At 53.7% G+C, this 15,366-nt stretch overlaps 1 protein-coding gene across 1 annotated transcript in view; it reads left to right on the top strand.

Annotated features, from left to right (window-relative positions):
* Nucleotides 1-15,366, top strand: part of PERM1 (PPARGC1 and ESRR induced regulator, muscle 1) — a 41,703-nt gene that overhangs the window by 17,881 nt on the left and 8,456 nt on the right. The window contains exon 1 of the mRNA XM_080380051.1: nucleotides 1-15,366. This exon is cut by the window's left edge and continues 17,881 nt beyond it. The gene's annotated coding sequence lies outside the window, so the exon portion shown is untranslated.

The following is a 15,366-nucleotide window of genomic DNA, read 5'->3' as shown; positions in this document are numbered from 1 at the left end:
CAAAGGATCTCAGTGCTGCATGGAGAGAGGCTGTAGACAGTGTAGCTGCTGGCGTTGAGCTGTGCTGTGCCCACACCGGCTCAGGTAAATGTCTCTGCTGAAAATCTTCCTGCTGAAGCTCCTGAAGCCAGTGGAAGGTCTGCCCCCACTTTCCTGCAGCCTTGAGCTGCCCAGGGCAGCGCCTGGCTTTACACAGCATCGCACAAAGGCGCTTTGTCGACATGATTAAAAGGCAGACGCTCTCTTTCTGGAGCCTGGCAGCAGCAAGTCCTGCCTGCCCTCCTCCAGGCACCCTCCTCCCCTGGCTCCCCATCCGTGCTGCCAGCCTCCATGATTAGGAAAGCTGCAATGTGTGCTCTCTCCTCCTCACGTGTGCACATGCGTGCGTGTGCACAGGCAGACTGCACAGGGGAGCTTCAAAAGAAGGATGCGTTCCTGGCTCTGAACCGCAGCAGCTCTTCGGGGAGCTGCTAATCCCACCCAGGGCAAGCAGAGAACACGACAGCTTCTGGTGACGCACCTTCTCTGGAGAAGCCACACGGAGGGACGTTAATGAGCTGCCTGACTCCGGAGGCATTACTGCTGGCGCTGCGTGTCTGGCACTCGCACCGCGGCCTCCCCGGGAGTTACAAACTGCAGGCAGGCTCCCTGACAGCTGTGCTCCTATCGGCAAAGGCACTCTTCCTCCAGAGAAATAGCCGAGTCACATGGATCCCATTAGCCCTTCACTTAACACGAACCAGAACCAGAAACAACCACCAGCGCCACCCCCAACCCCGGCTCTCCCTGCCGAGATGCTGCACGGCAAAAATCTCCTTATGAAATCAGGCCAAAGCACTGCTGTGCCTGTCTCCAGAGCCCTGCGTGCAAGGAGGGCACGCAGGGGCCACGTGAAAAATGTTGCTTGAGAAGAGGGAATCCACCTGGGGCAACTTGCTGCCATCAAGTGCTTGCTTTTTACTTTATGGATGGGAACTACCTGTGCTCCATACATCACTGACAGCCCGCACCGTGCTAGCCCCCAGGGTCCCTGGCAGGCAGCGCTCACTGATGGCTTTGCTAATATCTGGGGGAGCTGAGAGCCAGCCACCAGTGCTTTTTCTCCCTGCCACACCCCCATCCGTGCAAATCCACATGAGCACAAAAGCCTCCAAGCACCTGTGGCTGGGGCTGAGAACTGCAATGGGTGGCAAAATCTGGACGGTTGCACAGTCCGGCGGGCCACTGTGAGCAGAGGCAGGCCCAGGTTAGCATCCTTCAGTGGCACCCCTTGGCAGCCATGCCGCAGCCAGCACTGCGCCCTTGACACGGTGTTGGTGATGGGTCTAACGCAGGCCACCCCTCGCCACTCGGGGGGTGGCCCTGGCACAGCTCGCAGTGGTGCTCTGTGGCATACTGAGCCCTGCAAGTGAACCAAAGCAGTTTGCCACTGCAGGCTCAGGGTGATTAACTGGAGTGTTAGCCAATTAACTTTTTCACACTTGCAGCCTCTAAACCCCCATAACTCAGAGGTGACAGACTCAGTGTTTATTTTCTGCTTAAAGAGAAGTCAGTTGCAGGTTCCAAAGGAAAACAAGCCTTCCCCAGATTTATAGGCAGGCTTCAAGGCAGATAGTAGGACAAAGGAGCCAGTCAGTTTTAAAAGCTGAAGGCCAGGTCCTTGTCTGCAGAAACTGGCATCAAGGAAGCAATTCTATCAGTGCAGATCTGGTCCAGGCCTTATGTGAGTCACCTTCTTTCTCCATCTTCGTCTGCCCAGGTGGAGCTGGAGCTGCACGTAAAGAGCAGCAGTGCCAATTATAGTGTGGCACTCTCAGGGTACGGCTAAAACCAGGTTAGGTTTTACTGTGTCCTGGAGCCCCATGAGCAAGGCACATCTGCTTATCTGTCACCAAATGTCTTCCTACCTTTTTAAGTATCTGGGGGCATGGATTGTAACTTGCAGTGTGTCCAGTGGGAATCCTGCATCCATGCTCCCAGCTGGGAGAAGGCCTTTGATTCTGTCATTAGGCAGCACAGAGGCGGGAGCTGCATGTGTCCTGCTAGAGTGAGCCCTAGGACACTATCAGATCATTCCATCTGCCTCTTGTTTATAATGTGAACTTCTCTGCACCCCTTCCCTGCTGCAAGAGAATGTGCCAATGCAGACAGGTCAACGTCTGCATCTGGACAGCAGTATTCCTAACGGACGGTAGAAAACTCTGCTTCTGCCTCTACCATGGGCCAGTGGCTACCCCACGATGGCATTGTACTAGGAGGGAGGAGGGCTGAGAATGGATTTGCATGCAGGTGTTACTCATATTGGCAGCTATTTTGGGTTTTTTTGGTGGGAGATATTTTGTGTGCTGCAACAGGGGTTTTTGCATAAAACTGGCACTTGGTGACAGCCTCCATTTGCATTATGGCTCAGGAGGGGCACCGGTGACCAGAAAGCTTCAACCAAAAATGGGGCTTTGGCTCACTAGTAAGGGTCCTGATGCTGACAGGTGATTAAAGGGATTTGCTTGGAACATCCATATTTTGGTTGGGATGAAGAGCACCTTCCCAGTCTGCTGTAATGACTTCAGCTGCTGCACAGTGATTGTTTTTTATAGTAACATCTCCAAGGTCTCAGCCTCATTATTTTCATTTAGAAATGAAGAAGTAAGCAAAGGGAGGTGCTGTGTTTTGAATAAGGTCTCCTGAGAGGCAGCAGCACATCACAGCTTCACTGATGGTCCCAGTCCTGTGGCCTTCCCACCAGACACTGCTGGAATTGTCCTGTGAGCAACCCATCGCTCACAGGGCAGCTGACAGCTTCACAGCTCCGCAGTAACTCCCTGACCCACAGCTTCTGCCTACAAGTTGACAGGAAAGCCTGTCTGCTATGAAGGTTAAAAATGTTTCCCATAGGGAGAGAAAAGTCTGACATTGCCTGCAGCATACTTCTCGCCTGGAGTTATTGCCTGTGGATTAGGAAAGGTCAGGGTTTAGTGCTTCAGCCCTTCCCAGTCTCTTCCTTTACTGCAGGTTAGGGCTACACTTGAAAATTTTGTTGATTTAGCCTCATCCATAAGTGTACGGAAAAATCCCACCCAGTCTGGGGGAGCCATGGGAGCAGAATTCCTAGAGCAGATGTAATCATACTGGCAAACAGAAAATACCCCACCCCTTGGCCGCTGCAGCATGGTGAGGAAATTAATAGGATCCCTATGGGCAAGAAAGCTCCTTATCAGTAAACGCTATGTTCTCCTGGTCCTGGCACCCTCTCTCTAGCAAAGCTTGGTTCCAGCATACCCTCGTCTCCTCCTCTTTCTGTTTCAGTCTTTTCATCTTTTTTCTCTCTCCCGCCCATTTTCATTTCGCCCTGACAACTTTTTTTTCCTTGCAGAATGTGGGAGGGATGAAAGCTGCAGATAATTAATAACCCCAGCACTTCTCAGCTCTGTCTTCCTGGGAGAACTCAGAGATTCCTGCTCCTTCCACCTCTGCCTCCCCCTGCAAACGCTCTCTCGCTTCCAGTCATGTGCTGTCTGTTCCCATTGCCTGATAAATTGCAGCTGGCAGCTCTTGCTCCAAAAGACTTTGCTTATTTTATGTTTGTGTTCATGGGTGAGGATTCGGTTTGAGCTAGGGACAGGAGACAGCTTAGCAGCACACCCGGAGATGGGTGTCGCTACAATTTATCCACAGGCAAACCCCCCCATTAGCAGAAGCAGTTTCTTGATGTGGGTCTGTGAGGGCTTTGCCAAGCTCTTGGGTAAAGCCACGCTGAGGTGGTAGGGACTTCCCATCTCCCTAGCCACAAGGATAGCAGGAATCGCTTCTCCTGCCTTTCTCTCTCCTGTTCTGCCCCTTCCAGCAGTTTCCAGCAGCTTTGCAGGTCATTCAGGCTTATAGCGAAAGCAACGGCGGGCCCTTCTTATTTGCTAGCCCCCATTCTTTTGTGCTACCTTCTGTGCTTTCCTACTGTTGAGTCAGTTGGAAAAAAGTACTTTGCGCTGAAAGACAGATTATCTGGAAAGGCAAAAGGCAGGATCTCAGGAAAGAGGAGGCTTGGGACAGTGCCTCATACAGGGAAAAAGTCAGTGCTGCTGCAGAAACTACCTGAGCAAACAGCAGGAAACCACAGGGGGAGGCCAAGGAGAAGCTGCTGATAACCTCTAATCACCTCCCAAGAGCTGCATGGTAAATTCAGTGCTGGATCCATTTGTGTTCAAGGGGGAGCAACCAGGCGAGTGCTGAATTGCGCTCTCTCTGTCTCAAGCATGATTCCTCATAAGCATCAATTTTGCAGAAGCCTGGTCATCAGGAAACTTGCCTGCTTGGCAGAACCCTGGAGAATACCCTCGGGGGCTGGGTCGGTACTCCTCTACGGTGTGGATGCCACCGCCTTCTGCAGCTGAGGCCGAGGCTGTGGCTTTCATGCAACGGTGCAGCTTCTCATCCATGATTCCCTCCTGTGTAGCCAGATCGGTTCGTCTGTAGTGCGGAGGTTTGATGTTCTCACCATGAACGTCGCCTGCATAGAGAAGGAGCCTCTGTCATTCATTCCTGCCGGGTCAGGGATGGTGAGGAAGGTCTCCCCTTTGGTTCAGAAACATCCTGGCCCACAAGGCTTAATCCACGCAGCTGCAAGGCCAGCACCCCTTCACCTAGGCACACGCCTGCACCCCGCTGCAGGGCCTGGGGGCGGGCGTGGGTTCCCATGCTGGCAAGCGGGACCACGAAGCTGCTGCGAGTGCTGGCGTGAGCCTTGCGGGCTGCTGGGCTGCTCTCCGCCATGTGCCTCCTGGCTAGGAGCGAGGCTGAACCCGGAGGGGCAGAGGCTGCAGGGTGCTGCCTCCCACTGCCCTCGGGGGCCGCAGGAGAATCAGGGCAGAAAGCTCAGGGGCTTGCGGCCCCTCTTGAGCTGTCCCCCTTCTCCATCAGTTTTGAAGCTTGGGATGGACAACCCTCTCAACTCCAGATGCACACGCTGTTTGTTTTATTCGGGGTGCTTCTGCTCTCTGTCCCCTTTCCTCTTCCCATTCAAACACCATGGGGCCCTGTGGCTTTTCTCCATTTGTGGGCTTAATCTCTGTTATGGTGTTTTGTCTCTTTACCTTCCGCCTGGTGCCTGAGCCATAAGACAAAGAGGTGTTTACCCTCCTGGGCTGCCCCGGCATTGAGGGCAGAGACAAGCAGCACAGCTGAGGGCGGATAGAATTGAACATTTCAACATTTTTTTTTCCCGTCTGTCCCCAAAGCCAATATTGACCCAAGACCCCTGTGCGGTTGCTTTAGTCAGTTTTACCAGCCCTAGCAGCTCTCGGGAGTGCAGGACCCTGGAGCTTGGGGATGAGGGGAAGGGAGGACATGGCTGCTCTCCAGAGGGGGCCATCCCACCCCGATGGGTTGGCGCATCCCCTGCCCCAGGGGGGCTTTGCCTCCTGGCACCAAGGAGCTGGTGCTGGCTAGCCAGTGCTGAGTGGAGCCACACAAGCGGCGGGCTGGTGGCCCTTGTTCCCCGTCAGGGCCGATCTGCCCTGCTTGCTGGAGATCGCCCTGCTTGGGGGCACAGGGAGTCGAGGGGCTGGAGCCCTCCACACCAGCAGGCAGATTTTCAGCACCAAATTACGTTCAATTAGGAGCACTAATGGGACTGGCTTTGGCCTGAGCAATAAGGGAGCGGGGTCAGTGCCAAACAATATCCTGTTGACATCGCTTCTGAGGAGCGATTCACTGTGCAAGGGGAGAAGGGGCCTTGATGAGACGCTCCTCAGCACAAAAACCTCAAAGGGAGCTTTGGCCTCCCCTCCTGCCTCCCCCGGCTCCATTATCTGGCTAGGCCGCGTGAGGCGCGGCGGCGAGGAGGTGGTGGAGGGGAGCGAGAAGGGGAAAAGTGGCCATTTTCCCTCTGGCTCATCTGCTGGCGATAGTGCATCCTCTTGGGGAGGGGGCCATGGGGGGCCTGGGGTTTGGATAACCTGCCTCATTAGTAGCTGTATGACATCATTATCTCACATTAGCGACACTCTTCCAGAGGTAATTGGGAAGCCTCTGGAATGGCCCTGTGACCTTTAATTAATGCAATGGGGTCTTTGCCTTGTGCGATTCCTCACTCTGCCTCAAGCAGCTGCTTCTTGTTAAGATGCCAGAACAGGGGAGCTCTGGTCCCATGCCGGGATTTTCTAAGCCTCTATCCCCCAGGGGAGAAATAAAAAGGTGCACAAACAGTCAGCTGCTGCCTGACTTGTTTCAGCCTCTGTTTTCCCCAGCCTGGGCAATTACCTCCGGCTGCCCCACGCAGAGCTGATTAGCTTGGCCAGGCTGCCGGCCTGGCGGTTACCCTTGGCCTGGTGTGCCCACGGGGGAGCCAGGGCTGTGTGGCACCAACAGTGACCGGTGCCCTCACTTGCAATGGAAGGAGGAAGGGCAGCTCTGCTGGTCTCTGGGGAAAGAGCCTGGAGGAAGCTCGAGGTTTCTGGAGGCCATGGAGCTGCAGGCAGTGTGGGGTGCTGCTTTTGGGTTGGGTAATGGTGATGGCTGTGGGCAGGACTAGCTTCGGATGGGGTAGGTGCAAGGTAGAAATGTCGTATTTCTGTGATCATCTTGGCTATCAAAGCCCTGCGTACTGCTGCAAGAGAGAAGGGCTAGACCATGCTCTTCCCAAGCCTTTCATCTCACTCCAGCCGTAATTCTGGTGCCTGCTCCTATCTTTGCAGTTGTTATTGTCTCTTCAGCTTGGTCTCAGCTGCTAAATCAATGACCAGAGATTAGTCATTGGCAGCCCCAGGTAGCACAGAGATTTCCAGTAGTGCTGTGCATCTGGGCTGTCAGTATTATTAGTGCTGTTACTACAGCAGTGTCTGCAGGCTCCGGTGCAGAGTGGCATTTTGTCGTCCTTGGCACAGTGCAGAAGGGGAAAGGGTCCCAGTGCTGATGTGCGGAACAGGCAAAGGAGCTATTGTATCCCTCTTTGACATCCAGGGCACTGAAACCCAAGTGGAGAGCGTGACCCCCAAGCAAGGTTATGCAAAACGGTTGGGGTGACCTAAAATAAACCCCAGACCTTCCATCTACTTTCCAGTGCATGGGTCCTAGAACTGCCTTCTCTGTGCCCTTGCCAGTAAAAAGCCTGACTGGAGCTAAAAAATACAATTTTCCTTATCATGCTAGGCCAGGATTTGCTACCTTAAGTTCTTTTCAAAGAACCACAAGAATTTTTGCAGCGTGCAAAGGAACTCAATAGCTCAGAAACACTCAGTCCCTAGCCAGAACCCAAATAAGTGGTATGCAAATACAAATGCAAGCTGCACACCCACTACACTCAACGAGGAATAGGGAGAGGAAATATCTTACTTTCAGTAAGAAGGGAAGGAAAAAATGTGCACTTAAAACAGGATTCCCAGATGTGATGTGGGGAAGACAGGAAGGTGTGAAGAAATGGCTGCTGTGGAAAGGTTTTGCTGAAACATTATTTCAAAGACTGGAACAATAAAATTTCCTCAAAAGACAATACAATAGCCTGATAGAGGTAGGTGGGTTGGTTTGGTTCTGCTTGGAGGCAGATTGATCCACGGCCATCCAACTGTGTACAGCATGTGTGCGCTCCAGGCAGTGGTCTTTGTGCTGGAAAACACAGAGCTCTGAACATGGGGTTGTGCAGCTGGAGATGGGTGCAGGAGCAAAGGCGGAGAAGCCTGCTGTAAGGGAGCTGCTCTGCCTTCATGAAGGCAGCATGATCATCCAGCTCAAGCTGCAGGTGTGGCAGGGAGCTCCCAGACCCAGTGAAGGGGAGTAACAACATGTTGAGTGGCCGGCATTGACCTGACTTGTGTTTGAATAGTCATAAGCAGGGATCAAGTGGAGGTGAGAGCCACAGAAAAACCTGTCATCTCCGTAAGATGGTGCTGGGCTTGGATACGCTTGCTTGCGTGTGCACAGCACAGTTAGATGGTTCCAAATAACTCTCTGTCCCTTAACACTGTTTAGGCTTTGCAGAGAGGGCAGAGGAATCACGTCCAGATGTTTCTGTTCCCTGACCGTAGGACTACAAAGATATCCCACATCTAAGATCAGGACTTGTGAAGGCCAGTTGAGCCATCCCAGTCTAGTGGACAAGAGCAGCGTACAGGTCCCTGGAGCCAACCAGGCTCTGTTTTCTGATTTTGCCATCAAAACTGGGACACCAGTGATCGCTGGAACATCGTGTCCCAGCCCTGTGCTTCTGTGTCTCCCATCACCTCACGTTTGACTGTTCTCTCCATGCCCACGCAGTTTTTCTCCCTCGTACTGGGCTCCCTCAGCAGAACCCCCACCCCCTGGCAGGCAGGCAGGAGCTCTAGGTGTTACTGGGATGTAAATCAGGCTCCTTCCTTTGTCCAGACTCGGGGTTTACACTTGCTGCTCTACCCTGGCTGCTGGGAGGCCTGCAAGCTCACACACTGCCTTAGGCACTCAAATGGATAATCAGGAATTGTTGTGGTCCTGGCCCAGCTCTAATCCTAATTTTGTCTCAGAAACCTCTGTAACAGTCATCAATGTGAGGAGATAGGGACCACTGGCTGTTATTCTCCTGGCCGTGATTCTCTGTGTGGGCTTTTGTATTCAAAATGTGGAAACAAATTAACTCCCTGGGAAGACCTATTCAGAGGATCAGGGCTTTTAATTCACAGGTGACCGAAGGCAGCGTATTTCAAAAGCAGGTGAATGATGTAGTCAGGTCCTTGGGAGCCGTCAACTTGCAGAGAGCTTTAGCTTTTTTGACAGTGGCATTTGGACTTGTCAGGCTTTGGGGATCAGTCTGCACAGTGCAATGCTCTGCAGTGCTGCTCGTTGGCACAGCTTGCTCCTCAACAGCTGGCACGAATATCACTCTCCCTTGCTGCAGCAAGCAGTGCTGGCACGTCCCTGGGTGCTTCAAAAGCTCTTTCCACGGGCAGAGGGGAGCGCAGCTCTCCATAACAAACGAGCGCTTTGGGATTCCCATCTTACAGCCTCGGCCTTCAGAGGGTTAATGTCATCAGTTCTCCAAGGCTGATTTAATTCAAGCCAGACTGGAGTGCTGCACAAGGCAGCCTCCCCTGGAGTGGGAGCCTTTGCTCCTGGACTCTTGCGCCCTGGGGAGGGAGGGTGAGCAGAGCAGCCGAGTGCAAGGAGCTACTGGTGTCTGTTGTGCTTGCAACCTGACCTCTCCTTTGCTCTTTGAAGCTGCTGACAGTGGGTGGGCTGAGATCAGTGGAGTGGCCGATACGCTGGGAGTTAGAATAACACAACCGCGATGCCCTGTTCAGCTGGGAATAGGATCTGTTTGGAAGGGGGTGGGCAGCAGCGGGGTGAAGAACTCGGGACCTTGAAGACTGACAGAGTCCTGCAGATGTGGAACAGCTTGCATTTGGGGCTGGGGTGGGAGGCCCTTTCAACCCAAAACATAATTAATCAGAAACTTGGACAGAAAAATGGAGCTGTGGCTGCAGGTCCAGCTACCGTTGCCCTTTCCAGGCCCACAGCCAGAATGGGGAGGGAACAGCTTCGCCAAGTTGACACTCTGTGAGAAAGCCTCAGGTCCTTCTCTCTTTCCATGTCTTATCCCAGAGCTTGCTCTTGCTCCCAAGGGCCAGGGTCAGCATGCTGGCCAGCACTGCCTTCCCCAACGCCGCTCCAGCCCAAAGCAGCCTCTCTCCCTCACATCGCAATGTTGGGTGCAGGATAAAAACCGCAAAGAGGTGGCCCAAGACACCAGCTCACACTCCTGTGAGTTTTCCTTTATACCTTTACCACATGGGTCTGAGCCCCAGCTCATCTCCATCTGGGATTGCCCAAAACCCCACTTTTTTGCTAAGCACTGGTAAAATAGCTGGTTAAACCCTTAGTGGCAAGCTGGAAGTAGCTGATACAGTGGCACCCATCCTGCAGAAAGCCTGATCCCAGAAGTGAGAGGTGCAGTCGCACTTGCTCCCATGTCGAGCTCGGGCAGCTCTCACCCTTTCAGTGCTACCTCCCCAGCAGCAGAGGAAGCAGCGGTGGAGCGTGCTGGGGTAGGGGCAGTGGGAGCAGTGGGGGGAGCACACACAGAGGAGCCTTTGCTCCTGCCCTTGAGCCCCTGGCAGCCTCCCGGGAAGGCTGGGAGAGGAGCTCCCCCCGGCTCAGCCTGCCGGGGGGTGGGGGACGGGACTGCAAAGGGCTATGGGGAGGGCACGCAGGTCCTGCTGTGGGGTGGAGGGGGGTGTAAGGGGTGGCTCAGCAATGCTCTGGGCTGCCTGCACCCCTCTGCTTTGCATATGAAGAAAAGCCCTGAAGGAAAGGTCTGGGCCAGCACTCGGAAGCAGTTCCAGCGCTGTGGGGTGAGGGAGGCAGCTGCTTGGGCACTAGGATGGAGATGCCGCTGGTGGTTTTGTTGCTGTCCAGAGGGTTGAAGTGACCCTGGCGCCGGTCCATGCTGTGACCCCAGGGTCAGGAGACTGCTGGTATTGCTGCCTTGCATTGCAGCAGCATTACTGTGCCCCCGCTCCGGGCCAAGTACCTCATGTGTGAAATGATGTGCGAAGGCAGAACAGCCCTTACCCCAAAGCACTCAGGATGGGTTGGTGACCGCAGAGATAGAGCTGCCTGCTGGCTCAGAGATTTGGACACCCACACGTGACAGCTGTGACCTACCTGCGTGGATCACTGAACGTCTACCATTACAGTGCAAAGCGCAACAGGCTTGCTGTAGAGACTCCCAACATGCTCAAGTCAGTGTTAGCAAAGACTCTGCTCTTCCAGCCTTACGAAACATAGCTTTTTCCTTTCTCCTAGAGGCACCACACCAGCTGGATGGGAGGCTCAGGAGATGTTTGCTTCCCCTACACCCCTCTCTTACAGCCTGCAGTCCTGACTGCTCTAATACCATTACAGCCCTAATTCCTGGACATCTAAGACCCCTTTTTAGGATTGACATAATTCTGCACATCAGGAGGAGGTTAAAAATCTGGGGAAACTGCTAACTTTCTGGCTATAAGTGACATCTAGTGGAAATGGCAGGAAAAATTAGTTCCACAGGTAAAATACTGATGCGGTTGCATTCAGTTGTGAAACTGATTCCTATGAGCTGGAGCTTCAGCCCAGCAGCCTCTTTTCAGGCCTTGTAAAAAACATAGAATAGCTCTATCTGTCCGGGTATGACTTGCAGAGAGAGAGCTTGGCATGCTTCGTTTGTCTCACATTGGTGAGCAACATGAAAAGTGAGGCAGCTGTGACATGACAGTGGTCACCTGCCCTTACGGCTGCTGGTCCCAAGCCAGAAACACTTACAGCCACAACAGACCGTGCACTGGTCTGGTATTACTGTGCTGGATTTAGGATTAAAACAATCCACCGGGGTAACTGCACTGCTAAGCTTCATGGCAGTTTAGGTCTTGCCTGTCCTCTGACAGCTATAGCAACTGCTCCTGGGGCTCCGAGGGCCATAGCTTGTGCCGCTGCGTCCTCTGCCGTGCAGTGCTCCGGGGCAGGATGGTGCCCGCAGCCCCTTGGCAGCACCCCGAGAGGGGCAAAGCTGGAGAGTTGCAGAACCTGTCCCCAAGGGACGGTGAGCCCAGGGTTATGGACATGGAGCCTGTGTCCTGCGCCTCTGAGGCAGCTGTGTGCCCTGCTTGCCCTGCCTGCTCTTGGCACTGAGGTGGCTGCCTGCTGCCATCCCTGCCCTGGCAGGAAAGGTCCAGCCAGCAGAATAGATGTGGCCTGCGGCTATTCTTGTGTAGAGCAAAGCCAAAGCTTGCACGGAAACCTGAAACCCAGTGAGACTTGGATTAGCAACCCGAAACTCAGGCCAGGATACAAGCCTTTTGGAAGAGCTTGGCAGAGTTTCAGGCAAATGCGGGCTGAGTTTCAAGTCAGCTCAGGCTGACCTTTGAGTGAGCCCGCTGCTGGCTGCGCGGGAGGCATGGGCCTGAATTTTTAGAGAGCCTGGGGACTGAGTTTCAGGCAAAAAAAAAAAACCCAAAACACCAAACCAAAACAGTTAAAGGGTTTAGACAATAACAATGCAGACCTCTTATGGTTTGGGGGTGATAATTCCTAGCCACTCACCTGCCCCCAAACCAGCAAAACCAGACTGGTGGTTACAGCTCGGTTGCACTTTGAGTTTCAATGTAGACTTAACCCCTTCCTCAGCATAGAGTAACTGTTAAATTCTAGACTTTCTTTGGGGCAGATCTAAATTCCCTGTTTCCTCTCTCCCTGTCACAAGGGAGGTCTCATGGCTGTTAGCAGTGCAAGGTCAAAGCTGTACCCAAGCAGCTCTTGGACATGAAGAGCTGAGCTATCCACATGACAGTTTGTACCTTGCAGGAATTTATGGAAGGGGGGAAAATGAATCAAATCGGAGGAGATCGTAAGATGGAAAGGCTAGTGCCTTGAGAGCGGAAGACCAGAGTCCAGGGATCAGCCAGAGATAGGCAGACAAGGCCACGCTGTATCAGTGACCGAGGCTGAAGGATGATGATCAAGCCAAAGCGGAAGAAAGCATGAGAAAGTGGCTGCAAATAGAGCTGTCTGTCCCAGGCAGTGGGAAGCAGCAAGGGCCAATGACGTCTTGCTCCTGAAGCTGCAGACGTATTTCTCTTCACATTATGGCTAGGGTTTTTTTTTTTTTTCCATTGCTTTTCCTGCAATCTCATCACTCTCTTCCTCCCCTAACAGGCAGCATGTGACAAGTCTATATCAGGGCAGGGTGGATGTGTTTGTAATCAGACCCACATTTCTCTGCACTGTCTGCATTGTCTCAGCAGTGAATTCAGCCAAAACCCCCCATACTCATGTTGTTTTAGTGCTGATTTTAAAAGCTCTGTGAAGGTAGAATTCTCCCGTACGGAGTTTCCTGCATAGGAAATTGCTTATCTTAGAGTATTATTCTATATAGGTCTGATAGCTCCCCTCCCCTCTGCCGGTCTGTTGTGGTCCCTTTACACCGAGAGTAACAAATGTCAAGCCTGAAGCCACAGAAGGGGTCTTTATGCCCATGTAAATGCCCCTCTGCGGCACTCTTGGTTTTCTTGCCCCACTCCCTTTTCCATGCCCTTGATTCTGGCTCTTTCTCCCACGCTGTGTCCTATGTCATCAGGCAGAGAAGGGCCTCATCTCCTGCTTTATTTCAGGCCCTTCTCTAATTACACGTTGACATTAGTTATTTATATAATGTCCTTAATAGCAAAGTGTCAATACTGGAGGTGCTGGGAGGTGGTGGAGAGGCCTGTGCCCGCCTGTCTGTAGCTGAGCTGGTCACATCCACCGGTCACGTTGGTCTGGAGGTGCTGGAGCAGCCCTGCAGCATCCCAGCATCTGGCACCAGTTCCTCTGGAGAGAGCTCTGGAGGGCTGGAGCCAGGTATCCCAGAGAGGCACAGGGTCACGCACCAGGTGCCAGAAGGTAATCAGAGACGGTCTGTTTGGGCTGCAACTGCTGGATGTCCTTCACAGACAGCATAATGTCCCTTCTGCAGCCTGCATGGCTTGGGGCAGCATGCCTTGCCCTTGGAGTCCACGCTGTGCTTATATGGTCCTCCCAGAGGAAGGCAGGGAAGTGCTAGCAGATGCATAATTTCCCCAAGGATGGTGTGTGGGCTTTACCCTGGACAGCTAAATAAATACTTGGATGTCTCCTGCGCCGAGACTTGTTTGTGTCTCTGAGGTCAGGGTGGAACATGTGGTGGGGTGTGTATAGTTCCTGTTGGGTTTGGTGTGTGGCTGCTCCAGCACTGGCTTTAAATGCGACATTGATAATGCGGGCTGCCAGCTCTCTGCTTGCTTCCAGTTCCATCTCGCTGCCTCTGTCTCTTTTATGTTCTCTGCTGTGGTTCGCAAGGCAGAGTTTAAAGGTTTCTCTGACTAACCCCGGCTGCCGGACTCAAAGGGAAGGAAGTCGACTGCAGCCAAGAAAAGGAAGTCAGTTGGTTTCCCTTCTGCGTCTGCAAGCGCGTGTGAGGAGGGAGAGGGAGAAGGGTGTAGCCAGATCAGAAATGAGATAGGATGGGAAGGCAGCAGACCTCTTTCCTTCCATATTTTCTTGGCTTGACAAGCTCCCTGTGTGCGTCAGCCCGGAGCACGGAGAAAGGAAGCGTGTCCTGGTCAATATTTACCCGGTGGCGTGGGGCAGCACACTTCAGCTCCAGCTGTTGGTGGGCTACGAGCTTCTGGCTCACTCCTTGGCAGTGCCGTGCGGGAAGGCAGCCACGCCGGGGACCTTCATTCCTGCAGGATGGCAGGCGCTGGCAGGGCAGGGCAAGAGGCACTGCTGCCCTCCAGCCTGTGGGACAGGAGCTGGGTGCTGTTCCCCAGCCCCTTGGAGCATGCCATGTGGCATGGCCAGCACCCCAGCTCTGCTGGCACCCTCGAGGTGGACGCAGGGCACCTGGGTCCTGCTGGGCTCCCCCAGCATCTACACAAGTGGCCATCTGCAGTTTGGGTCTACGGCAGCCCAGAGACAGAAGGGGTGGCCGGAGTCTGGGGGCAGTGCTGTCCCCTCTGGGGGCAGCAGGGCCTGGGGCTGGGCTTGGGCTTGCACTCACAGGCACAGTGCTGCAGGCAGCTACTTCAGGGCATCTATTTCTGAACCCTGGGACAGGGAGGGCATGCAGTAGGAGGCAGGCTCCAGCACTTGCAGGAGCTGAGGGCTATTTCTGGCCATGGTTGCTGACCTGCCAGGCAACCCTCAGCCAGTTGCTTCCCTGTAACTCCCTCATGCCAGGCTCACCCTGAGTCTCCAAGCCATGGCTCCCTCTGCCACCTGCACCAGATGCTCCTGGGGTGCATGGGATGGCTGCCACGCACCACGCAAGGCTTGTCATAAGACCGTGATGCTGGCTGTGGTCCTTTGATGTGAATCTGCGGTGGGTTGGCAATAAGTGCCCTATGAGTACATAGACAAATGACACCCCAAGGCATGTTTCTGTCACTTTAGAAATGGGTAACCTGCAGGCTGAGGCAAAGAGGTGGGTATGTTGTAAAAAGCCATCCAGATGTCATGCTGCGCCTTGTGCTAAAGGCTGGAGCTCTGGGGCCTGGGCCCCTTCCCTGCTGGTCATCCCATAGAATAACCCCAGGCAGAGGGCAGAACAGAGCAGTGGGCATCAGGTGTGGTCTCAGAGACCCCAGAGGCTGTGGGACAGAAACACATTGGCTGGCACCCTCACATCTTCCCCACCAGCTTCTATATATGGGCCTGCCCTCTCTGAACCCATCACACTCGGATCTCAAGTGACACACTGGGGAGGGAGGGGGAGGTGTCTATTTTTAGCCCCTGAATGGATCTGTGCTGGAGCCGAGCTCTCTGCCCCCATCAAGGGTACAGCATCATGTTGTGCTGGAAGGATTTTTCTGCGTGGCTCTTTGAATGGCTCCATCACTGGCTTAGATTGTGGTACAG

Source organism: Falco punctatus, assembly GCF_963210335.1.
Source record: "Falco punctatus genome assembly, chromosome: 3".
In the NCBI taxonomy this organism is placed as follows: Eukaryota; Metazoa; Chordata; class Aves; order Falconiformes; family Falconidae; genus Falco; species Falco punctatus.
This window is presented reverse-complemented; position numbering and strand designations above follow the sequence as displayed.